Below are 12,844 nucleotides of genomic sequence, written 5' to 3'. Positions count from 1 at the left end.
TTCACCTTTATTTTTTTTTTAAGAAAAAGCTGTAACAAATAATGTGAGAATGCAGTATAAATGTATTCTTAAATATTACTGCACATATATTTAGTTTGGAATGTAGTCTACTTCACTCTGAAACAAAAATGTTGACTCCCCTCCTCTGTAATCAAATTAAGTGCAGTATGCTCCATTAGTTAAAATACAAGGGACTGATTATGTCTCCACTGATGTTAATTTTTAATAGGTTGTTTAATCTACACTTAACAGTGAAGATTTCCCAGTAGCATGAGTTTTTGGATTAATGCTATGGGAATAACTCAGCACACATGAACTCCAAATGGGAGGTTAATTTTGATGCCAGTTCTTAAAAAAATAAAATATTGTTTGTACTGTATCAACAAATGTATGTTTTTAGTTTTTTTAAAAAGTTCATTTATACTGTAGTACAGCAACACTCCTGTTTAAACTAAGCGATTAGCATTCATGCAGCACTTGACATTTTAAAAGCCTTATTTAAAAAAAACCCCACACATACTCAAGGCCTGATCCTGCAAAATGCCAAGAACTTTCAAGTCCCATTGACTTCAGTGGGAGTTGAGGATGGTCAGCATCTCTCAGTATCAAACCCCAAGTTAAATCATTAGTAGTCTCAACTACAGGTCTGTCGCATCTTACATGCATTTAACATTCATGAATTCAGCTTTATGCGGTCAGCAAAAACAAACAAAAACAAACTCCAAAAAAGAGAGAAATAACAATTTAAATACTGTTCCTGTAGTGCGGGCGATTCCGCCTGCCATTACACTCAATGTAATTTTGACTATCCGCGGTTTTCGCTTTACGTGCTGACCACGGAACATAACCCCACCGTAAGATGAGACAGACTTGTATCACAGTTTTAGAGCTCAAGTGTTGAGGATCTTCAACACCAACCAGGATTGGGCCCTTGTTCCTGTAAAATGGCACTTTAAGTGATCGTTCTTGTACCGTACAGACCAGGCTCTATATACCAACTAACAATTTGTGCACTCAATCTTAAAACTCAGGCCCAAAATGTAGAGTTTAAAAAAACCCAACCCAAACCTAATATTTATACGTGTTTATGTGATTATTTTAAAAAAGAAATTCTAATAGTAAATCTTTGTTTAGAGCTAGAAATGCCTCTGTAATAAAGTTTGCAATCTGAACAAAGTAGCAGTATGTTAGGACAGGAAAACGGAAAGTAAAGCAAATTTTTTTCATTGTTCAGCCAGAAAGTAATGAACATAAGCAGCCAGCATAAAGAGGAAGCCAATCAATTATATGCAGAAGTGTGGTTCTAAAAAGTTACATTTGAGGTAAGGCTAGCAGTGGGTAGAGACTTCTGTTTTGGATGGGAAGTGGGTTTTTTTGGACCACTGCATATTAAGCACAATTCTATATTAAAGTATACAAATTCATCTAATCTCAGTACAGTATATTAATTCCCACTAAGGGCTAGATTTTTAAAGGTATTTAGGCATCTAATGATACAGATGGGCACCTAGTGGAATTTTCAAAAGTACCTAGGCACCTAATTTCAATGACCCTAAGTGTCTGTTTGGATCTCTTCTCTCAGAATGTCTTGTATATTAGTTTCCTGATGTTTTAAATATTTTACAAATATGTTTATAATGCAATTTTACTTTTCCAGATGACATGGATTATTTAGAAAATGTCATTGTAACATTTGACTTAAAAAAATTCAGAATCTGTATTTATTCATGTACTGGATATTTTAATAAATCTATCTACAAAATTTATTATGTTGGGGAAGTGGGTACCTCTTATTCTCTCACCCCATATAACCACCTTTAATTCAAGACCAAGCTAGAATGGTGGGTTGAACTGATGTCATGAGAGATGGAAGAAGTTACCTTGTACAATAATGATGTTTTTCAAGATGTATCCCCCTATGGGTGCATCACTGTAGGTGTGTCTGTGTCCCTGTGCTACTGACTGGAGAACTTCGGTAGCAGTGTCCATGCAGCCCGCGCGACCCTCCTCAATTCCTTCTCAATTGCTCCTCACTAGAGACGGAGCTATAGCTGTCTGTTCGTCGATTGTTAATTATTTTAGAATTGCTAGTTTTTAGCTTCCCTCAAAGCTTTTTCTTTGTTACTCTGTTTGTATTTTATTTGGCCCTGCCTGAACAGAGGAAAAAGAAAAGGGCTTGTCTCCTGCCAAGCCCGGTGGGTGGGGAACCTCCCTGGACTAGGGTGTGTATGACTCCCAAGAAATCTATCCCAGTGACTGGCGGACACTTGCGGTGTGTTCAGTGCCTGGGGGAGAAGCATATTCCAAAAAAGTGTAGCTTGTGTCAGCAACTGAAGCCCAGATCCAGCAAAGATAGAGAGCTAAGATTCAAACTCCTACTCATGGAGCCAACCCTTCAACCCCCAGTGTCCCGGCGGGAGCTCTCACCACAATGGTCTACTTTGAAGGGAGGTGAGCCCAGAAAGATGATCCACTCTTATAAGGCCTCTAATAGAACACTTTAATTTAACATTTGTTTTTAATCAAAAATCCTCATTTGGGCCTTATGATGTTCTCAAAAGAGTCTACAAGAAACCATGCATCTAGTAATCCTTCAAAGGGAAGATATTTTATTAACATTGAGTTCCTTGCAAGTTCCTGGCATCCTGTCCTGGAAAAGTTATACAAAAATCTACAGGCTTTTTTCCTCCCCTCTCTCTGTAGTGTATGTGTGATACTTCCTCAACTGGTCACAGTGGGGAAGTAGCATAATATTCACCCTGGCTTGAGGACAACATAAGTGCGATGAGGTACTGGTAGAAATTTTGTCAACTGTGGGAGTAGCTTGCGAGATACCCCTGGGACGCGGTGGGCAAACTCCAGCTCAGGGGCCGCATCTGGCCCTCTAGACATTTTAATCTGGCCCCTGAGCTCCCGCCAGGCAGTGGGGTCTAGGGCTTGCCCTGCTCCAGCCGGGGAGAGGGGTCGGAGGCTTGCCCCACTGTGTGCAGCTCCTGGAAGCAGCAGCATGTCCCCCCTCTGACTCCTACATATAGGGGCAGCCAGGGGGATCCGCATGCTACCCTCACCCCAAGTGCTCCCCCCCCCCAGCTCCCATTTGCCAGGAACTGCGGCCAATGGGAGTTGCAGGGATGGCACCCGCAGACAGGGCAGCACACAGAGTTGCCTGGCCATGCCTCTGTGTAGGAGCCGGAGAGGGAACACGCTGCTGCTGCTGAGAGCTGCTTGCGGTAAGTGCTGCCCGGTGCCTGCACCCCTGACCCCCCATCCCATGCCCCATCCCCCTTCTCCAGCCCTGATCCCCCCTCCCGCCCTCCAAACCTCTCTGTCCCAGCCTGGAGCAACCTCCTGCACCCGCAACCCTTCGTCTTGAGCCCCAACCCAGAGCCTGCACCTCCAGCCAGAGCCCTCCCCCCTGCACCCCAGCCCAGAGCCCCCTCCTGCACCCTGAACGCCTCATTGCTGGCCCCACCCCAACCCCCAATTTCGTGAGCATTTATGATTAGCCATACAATTTCCATACCCAGATGTGGCCCTTGGGCCAAAATGTTTGCCTACATCTGCCCTGGGAGCTTGAAAGTTTGGTTGCCTTCTGTCCCAAGTGGGCTAGCAGCTATGTAGGTATTGTAGGAGCAACCTAGTATTAATAGATTGGGAGGGGTTTCTCACTTACCCCTCTGTAATACCCACGATGGTGCACATTTGCAGGGAGTGTATGAGTCTGATCTGGTTGTAGACTTCCTGAAGTGCTCCTTATGTAGTGGGGGAGGGGGAAAAAAGAGACCTTTATTTTCCTAGAAGAGGAAGGTTTTATGACTTACAATCAGAAGGCACAAATCCCATTCTGCTGCTGCCTACACCTGAGCCCTTTTCATGGGCAGAGTGAAGGTCCTTCGGCTAAAAGCCAAAGAGGCATAAATAATTCCCAGTAACCTGCAGTCTGAGGCAGGGCTTCACTAGCATAACAGGCTTTTCTGCATGCCCATACATGTTGCCACGTGGTGGTAAGCTTGATACAGAGTATATAGAGCCGATGTGTAGAAGCCCCACCACACCCACCCTGGAGGGTTGGGGAATGAAAAGTGAGGGGGTTTAACCCCCTACTGTTTACTCCACTTGTTCACTAACAATATTAAATGTTGTAACATGAGAATCTCCCAATTCACAGTGAGAGAAAGGGGAACTTGTAGGAGACCTACATCTTTCCCCAGGGAGTTGAGGACCCACTTTGGTATCGTGGAAGGGGGAAGAAAGAGCAGCGCAAGAAACAACTGTGGATCCATTCAAAGTTTTTTCCCTTTGGCCCAGCTATGTTGTGGGACTTACTTTAGCTGGCCAGATGGCATGCTCCTTGTCCTTAGACTTTCTCCCTAAAATGTTCAGAAGCTTCTGAATGGGCTTTTCCGCATTGGCGTTGCAGCTCTTCAGGGCTGATAAGGTGAATGCCACCCACCATGCAGGTCAGACACTGAACTCTGGGAGTGCAAGGGTTGGCTGATTGTGAGCAGGTAGGGAATAACTAGAGTCTGTAAATGCTGCCTCACATAAGGATCATGGATTAGATTTAGGTCAGTTTTTGCAGGGCAGCTCTGACATGCTTGGTGATAGTGGGGGGTGGCAGAGGAATCCCATAGGTGAGGCATCGCAATGGCACAACCAGGTGGTTTAAAACCTCCATGCTGCCAGATACCTGATCCAGAAGGGAAAAGTGAAAGGACAGTTACCTGTTCCCTAACTGGCGTTCTTCGAGATGTGTTGCTCAGGTGTATTCCGCAGTAGGTGTGCGTGCTTGCCATGTGCACTGGTGCCGGAAGTTTTTCCCATAGCAGTACCCATAGTGGGGGAGCACCGCTGCAACTCCTGGAGTGGCGCCTGTATATTGCACCATAAAGGGGGCTGCGTGCTCCCCGCACCCTCAGTTCCTTCTTGCCAGACAACTCCAACAGAGAGGAAGGAGGGCAGGATGTGGAATACACCTGAACAACACATCTCGAAGAACGCCAGTTACGGAACAGGTCCTTTCTTCTTTGAGTGATTACTCATGTGTACTCCACAGTAGGTGACTCCAAGCTATACCTGATGGAGGTGGGAAGGAGTTTAAGGGTTACCCGGGCGGAGCACCGCCCTACCAAACCCGGCGTCATCCCTTGTTTGGGAGACGATCGCATAGTGCGATGAAAAAGTGTGGACAGAGGACCAAGTAGCAGCCCTGCAGATGTCCTGAATAGGGCCAGGAGCCACATAGGCCACTGACGAGGCCTGCACTCTCGTCGAATGAGCCTTCACTATAGGAGGTCGGGGAACCCCGGCCAGCTCGTAACATGTGCGTATGCATGAGGTGATCCAGCGGGAAATCCGCTGGGTGGAAACCGGTCATCCCCTCATGCGCTCGGCCGATGCAATAAACAGCTGGGGAGACTTCCTAAAGGGTCTGGTTCTGTCGAGGTAAAAAGCCAGCGCTCTCCGCACATGTGCAGATGCCGTTCCTCATCGGAGGAATGGGGTTTAGGACAGAGGACCGGCAGGAAAATGTCCTGTTCTATGTGAAAAGCCGAGACAGCCTTCGGCAGGAATGCCGGATGCGGACGAAGCTGGACCTTATCCCTATGGAAGACTGTGTATGGGGGCTCGGAGGTCAGGGCCCTGAGCTCCAAGACCCGGCGTGCTGAGGTTATGGCCACCAGGAATGCCACTTTCCAGGACAAGTGAGACCAAGAACACGTGGCCAGGGGCTCAAAGGGAGGCCGTGAGGCGGGAGAGCACTAGGTTCAGGTCCCAGAGTGGGACCGGGGGTCTAGTGTATGGGAAGGCCCAGTCCAGACTTTCAGGAACCGGGATATGATGTGGTGAGAAGACACAAAGTGGCCCTGTACCAGGGGGTGGAAGACTGAGATGGCTGCCAGGTGCACCCTGACCGAGGAGGGCGCTAGCCCTTGGGTTCTAAGGGAGAGGAGGTAATGAAGGATGAGATGGAGAGGAGCTGAGGAGGGGAAAGCACCCTTCTCCCTCGCCCACCTGGAGAACCTTCACCTTCTGCAGAACCCTGCCTATCAGGGGGAAAAGGCGAGAAGGTGTACAGCAGGGGGCCCGACCACGGGAACAGGAAAGCATCTGATATCACCCCCTTGCTCTCTTGCGCCCTGGAACAGAATAGTGGGCATAGGTGGTTCTGGTGAACCGATCTACCTGGGGAGTGCCCCAGTGTAGGAAGAGTTGCCTGGCCACCTCCCTGTGCAGAGACCACTCGTGTTGCTGGGAGAAAAACCTGCTCAGGTGATCTGCGAACATATTGCGCTTGCCAGGCAGGTGAAAGGCCCACAGGAGGATGTTGTGGGCTATACAGAACTCCCACTGGAGCTGGGCTTCCTGGCACAAAGCTGCTGAATATGTACCCCCTTGTCTGTTGATATAGTACATCGTGGTCGTATTGACCGTGAATACTCTGATCACCTTCCCTGCCAGGTGCTGGCAGAAGGCCATGCACGCCAGGCGCACCGTCCTGAGTTCCCTGACATTTATGTGTAGGGACAATTCCGAGGGCGACCATCTGCCCTGTGTTTGGAAATTTCCCACGTGGGCTCCCCATCCCAGGTCTGAAGCAGCCGACACCAGATCTAGTGAGGAAGGGGGCTCCCGGCAGATGATGCCCTGCAGTGTGCTGCTCGGGAGAGACCACCATTGTAGGTCCACAACTAGATGGGGAGGCAGCGTGACTACCTTGCCCAGGCCATCTCTGGCCTGGAAATACTGGGAGGCCAGCCAAAGCTGGACGGGCCTCATCCAGAGCCTGGCATGTCGCACCACGAAAGTGCAGGCTGCCATACGGCCTAGGATTTGAAGGCATATTCCTGCCGTCATCACCGGGAAGGTTGTGACTGAGGCTATGAGACTTCTGAGCGTCTCAAACCTGTCCCGGGGTAGGGAGGCTATGCCCCTAGAGAATCTAACAGCACCCCTATGAAGTGTATGCACTGAACCGGGACTAACGTGGACTTTTCCCTGTTTACCACCAGGGGTAGAGTCGAGCAGATATCTAGCAGGAACTCCACCTGCGCCTGCACCTGGGACCGGGACTTGCCTTTGAGCAGCCAGTCGTCCAGGTAGGGGAAGATCTGCAGCCTGTTCCTCCTGAGGTGGGCTGCGACCACCGCCATACATTTGGTGGAAACCCTGGGGGCCGTAGAAGGACAAAAAGGGAGGACCGTAAACTGGTAGTGGTCTGTCCCCACTAGGAAGCGCCTGTGGCCCTCGAAAATATGGATGCGGAAATACGCACCCTGGAGGTCCAGGGCTGCGAACCAATCTCCCGGGTTCAGGGAAGGGACAATAGAGGCCAGGGACACCATTCAGAATTTGCATCGAACCAGAAACTGGTTGAGATTCCGCAGGTCGAGGATGGACCTGAGCCCATCTTTTGCCTTCGGCGTCAGGAAATAGCAGGAGTAAAACCCCTTGCCCCGAAATTCCTGAGGTACCCTCTCCATCGCGCCCAGGGTGAGGAGGCGCCACACCTCCTGACGTAACAGAAGGGCGAGCTCCGGGTCCCCAGGGCTTCCCGGGGTGGAGGGTGGTTCAGTGGGGTGGAAACGAACTGTAGCTTGTACCCCTCGGAGATGGTACTGAGGACCCACCGGTCCGATGTTATACGGGACCAATGGACGCTGAAGGCAGCTAAACGGTTGCCAAAAACCAACTTTATTAACTGCGGGGGGGGGGGGGGGGGGGTTCCCTGGCAACAGGCCCAGTGGCCCCCCGCAAACAGTCAAAACCGCCTCTTGCCCTTCGAGGGTCTGGGGCGCGGGGCCGAGCGGGACTGACACTGAGACCGGCGCCTCTGGTCCCTAGGCCTCTTGGGCGGGGGCTCGTATCTGCCCCATGCAGGGAGAGCCAAGGGCTGTGGTCTGGGCTTGTCCTTGGCCGGCGGGACATACAGATCGAGTGGTGCGGGAATCCTTCATCCCATGCAGACGGGTGTCAGTCTGGTCCGCAAATAACGCTTTGCCATCAAATGGCAGGTCCTGCAGCAGAGCCTGGGACTCTACTTACAGCCCCGAGAGGGAAAGCCAAGATGCCCGTCTCATGGAGATCGCTGTAGCCATTGAAAGAGCCGCCATGTCCGCTGCGTCCAAGGCAGCCTGGAGAGCTGCTTTTGCCACCACCACACCCTCATCAAGCAGAGCCCTGAACTCTCTCTTGTCCTGCTCTTGAAGGGAGGGTTCAAATTTCGGCAAAGATCCCCACAGGTTAAAGTCAAATCAACTCAGGAGGGCTTGGTGGTTTGCCACCCTGAGTTGGAAACTGACTGAGGAATAAACCTTCTTTCCAAATGTGTCCAGTCTCCTGGCCTCCTTATCCTTAGGGGTTGGTGCAGGCTGACTGTGCTGCTCACGGTGGTTGACCGACTCCACCACCAATGAGTTTGGGGTGGGGTGGGGTGAGTATAAAGATACTCGTGCCCTTTTGTTAGCACGAAGTATTTGCGTTCTGCCTTCTTAGAGATAGGTGGAAGCGAGGCCGGGGTTTGCCATAGGCCCATGGAGATGTTGGCCACCCCCTGATGAAGTGGCAGTGCCACCCGGCCCCGGTGGCGAGGAGGAGAGGACATTGAATAGATTGTCCGACAGCTCCTCCATCTCCTCCGCCTGCAGCTGCAGATTGGTGGCTATATGCCGGAGGAGCTCCTGATGTGCCTTGAAATCCTCCTGAGGAGGGGGCGATGCCGCTATGGACTCATCCAGTGCTGGCAGGGCAACCGGGACCGTCCTCAGCGCATCGGGCGGTTCCTGTAGGCCAACCTCCTCGTCAAGGTCCGGGTGCGGTGCCAGTGGAATGGCACCTGAGGACTGATCTCGGTGCCGAGGCAGAGTGAGCTTGGGATGCCCCAGCCATGGAGCAGGGCCTCTGCGGGGCGGGCGCCTGGGGCCACGGTGCCCACTGGCACCATTGTCCTTGCCAGGGTGCCCCCTGCCACTGTGCCGTCTGGGGCTCACCAGGGTTATCTGCTCTAGGGGAACGGTGCAACCTGGGGAAGGGCGGCTGGGAGCCGAGGCAGAGGTCCTGCACCGGGATTTCGACCTCGATGATGAGTAGGAATAAGCGTCGGAGGCAGTATCCCTGCAGTCCCTCCAGTGACTCTGGGTGCGATGCCGTGGTGCCGGTGAGTGTCGGGATGCACTCCAAACATGGTGATTGTTGTGATATGACCGTCGGTGCCAAGACCCGCTATCACTCGACGCGGAGCATCGAAGCTTCCCATGCCGCCGCCTGCTGCCCTTTCAGGTCGAGGACGACTCTGGCGACTCGCTCCCAGGCAACCCCGACAATGGAGTAGAGGTGCGTTGGGGGCTACGGGAGGGCCCGGCTGATCTAGTGGATGTCTCTGTGACCGACGTGATCAGCGACAGCTGGGAGCCCAACGGTGGCTTTCCTCAGAACCGGGGCCTCACCTCGGACAGCCTGCTTGGTACCTGCATGGTGAGGATGTCGCACGCCGCCTGGGCTGCCTCCGGCGTGGAGGGAACCCATATTGGCGGAGAGGCAGACGTGGACAGGGCTGGACTACTCCGCTCCACACAAGTCGGAGGTCTGGGTCCCAAAGGGGATCGTGGGCTGGCCAACTCAGGTCCGGCCTCACCCCTGTCCTTCTCACGGCGTCGCTGGGACTTGCCCTGCTTCTTGGCCGGGGAACAGTGCCGACTGGTGGATGGGGCTTCCCTCCGCACCAAGGACGCAGTGCCCGGGGCCGGCGCCAGGGCAAATGCCGATTCCATAAGCAGGGCCCAGAGTTGGATCTCATGTTCGTGTTTAGTCCGGGGCTTAAACGATTTGCAAATTTTACACAGCTCACTTATGTGAGCCTCGCCCAGACAGCGAAGACACTCCGAGCACGGAGCGCTTCTGGGCATGGAACAGCAGTCACACGACTTGAAGCCTGGGGCACGGGGCAGGCTACCAACCAGAGAAACTATCCACTGACTAACAAGTACCACTAAGGCTAGAAGTGCTGAAGCCAAGGCTGGAGCACAAAGTTCTGACTATCTTCACTGGCAGCAAGAAGGAACTGAGGGTGGGGGGAGCACAGAGCCCCCTTTATGGCGTGATATACAGGCGCCACTCCAGGGGTCGCAGCGGTGCTCCCCCAGTATGGGTACTGCTAAGGGAAAAACTTCCAGCACTGGTGCACGTGGCAAGCATGCACACCTACTGTGGAATTACACCTGAGCAATCACTTGAAGAAGGTTGGTTGCTATTACCCGAGAAACAATTCAAATTGAAATTGGCAAAGAAATGGTTGGAACCAAAGCAAATCAACATTCAACTGCTGCTGCAGAGCAGAAGTTTTGGCAGCAAGCCAGACAATGGGGAGTGACCAGCAGGGTCTGTATTACAGCACTGAAGTATCCCTGGAAGCTGCAGACAGGAGGTGTGATAAATGAAGGGGGGAGGGTAGCTCCCATTTACAGACAGCCAGCAGCTATAAAATCCCTCTATTAAACTGTTCTCTAATTGCTATACCCGTAAGGGATTAAAAAGCCTCACTGCTATGCCTAGGTAAAAGGAAGTGAGTGGGCACCTGGCCAAAAGAGCCAAGGGGCAGGCTAGAACTTTTTAAAATTGAAAAAAAGACGCCCCTTTTGTCTGTCTGTCGTTCTCCCAGAGAGAGGCAGACAGGGCAACAGCTATGCTGTAAGAAGCTTGGGCCAGGTGTGAAAAATCATCTGTACCATACCTAGAAACTACTCTTTTAAAACCCCAGATATATAAGTAGATCAGGAAATATCTAGGAAGACACAATTAGGTTTCTCTCTCTTATTTCATTATGGCTTGTGGATTCCTCTGTGCTAACACCAGGTGCTTTTGTTTTGCTTGTAATCTTTAAGCTGGACCTTAAGAAAGCTGTTCTCGGTGCTTAATTCTTGTAGTTGATCTAATAAAAATCACACAATAGCCTGAGTTCTCAGATGTATTTTTTTTTTAAATAAAATTGACCTTTTTTAACAACAGAATTGGATTTTTGTGTCTTAAGAGGTTTGTGCATATGTTGTTTAATTAGCTGGTGGCAACAACCGATTTCCATTTTTTTTTCTCCTCAGCTCTTTCCCGGAGGGTGTGTGTGAAAGGGCTTGAGGGTACCCCATAGGAAGGAATTCCCAAGTGCGCCTTCCTGGGCTCTCAAAGGGGTTCTGCACTTGGCTGATGGCAGCATCTACCAATCCAAGGTCAGAAAAAAGCTGTAACCTTGGGAGTTTAATACAAGCCTGGAGTGACCAGTATTAATTTTTAGAATCCTTGCGGGCCCCCACTTTCTGCACTTGAAGTGCCAGAGTGGGGAATTAGCCTTGACATGGTGGTTGAGGTGGGATCATTTTGAACCAGAGGCACAGACCTCAGGATTTTAAAAGGACACATTTTTCCTTTTGGCAGCCTGCAAAGCCTAGGATTTTTTCTCTCTTTTCATTTCTTTGCTGCCTAAGGGGGGAACAGGTCTGCAAAGGGTTCAGCCTGCAAAGCCAGGGAGTCCAACAAGTTTATTTTTTCTCTCTAGCTTCGTAGCAATGAAATAGCTAGGCTAGAGTAGGGCAGCACTGAAACCCTAGAGCAACCAGTCTTCCCAAATCGGCACGCCACGGAGTAGACAGACCCAGATCAAGGCCAGATGTCCAGCTCCATGACAGAAATGCAGGGAGGGGATGGAGGACCGGAGATTTACCCGGAAGGAATGGTCACCCCTCCCCAACCTGAGATCCTGGTGTCAAGATGGAGGGATGCCCTTAACCCCAGACCAAAGTCTATGACAGCAGTTATAGATCCAGTTCCTGGGACCCACCCAGAACCAGCCCAAGGATTGGAACCGGTGGAGCAGTCAGCACCAGAGCCTGTGCTTGCAACCCCACCAGTCAGGGGAGCAAGCACCAAAGGGTGCCACAAAGCCTGCACCTGCAGATATACCGGCACGAGAAGCTCAACTGGAGCCTGAAATACAACCTAGTGCACCAGCAGAGTGTGGTTCAGTTGATGGAGACACCCCCACATCACTTGCATTGCTTCCAGTGGAACCAAGCCCAAGTCTACAACCCAGTGAGGAACTAATGTCTCTAGCATTAAGGTGGCAGTTCCAGGCAGAGCAGGAAGTGGATGAAAGCCTCAAGGGAGCTTGGATGACGGCACAGAGCGACCCACTGCCTCTCAGCCCTTCTAATAGGTCCAGGTTTGTTGTAGGAGAACTCTTATATAAGGAAACCCTTTCTAGTGGGCACAAGGAGAACTGGCATCCTCAGAGACAGTTGGTAGTTCCAACTAAGTATAGGGAAAAGCTCTTGAGCTTAGCCCACGATCACCCTAGTAGCCATGCTGGGATGAGTAGGCCCAAAGACTGTTTGGGAAAGTCATTCCACTGGGAGGGGATGGGCAAGGAAGTTTCTACCTATGTCTGGTTTTATGAGGTGTGCCAGAGGGTGGGAAAGCTCCAAGACCAGGTCAAGGCCCCTCTCCAGCCACTCCCCATCATCGAGGTTCCATTTCAGCATGTAGCTGTGGATATTCTGGGTCTTTTCCCTAAGAAGACACCCAGAGGAAAGCTGTACATACTGACTTTTATGGATTTTGCCACCCAATGGCCGGAAGTGGTAGCTCTAAGCAACACTAGGGCTAAAACCGTGAGCCAGGCATTGACGGACATTTTTGTCAGAGTAGGTTAGCCCTCTAACATCCTTACAGATTCGGTGACTAACTTCCTGACAGGAACCTCTAGGTGCTTACAGGTTATTGTTTACTAATTTGTTCCAGTATTTTTCCAGGTATTGAAGTGAAGCTGGCTGGTCTATAATTCCGCAGGTCCTTCCTG

The sequence above is a fragment of the Trachemys scripta genome, chromosome 9, assembly GCF_013100865.1.
Source record: "Trachemys scripta elegans isolate TJP31775 chromosome 9, CAS_Tse_1.0, whole genome shotgun sequence".
NCBI classification, from domain to species: domain Eukaryota; kingdom Metazoa; phylum Chordata; order Testudines; family Emydidae; genus Trachemys; species Trachemys scripta.
Note: the sequence above shows the minus strand (reverse complement) of the source record.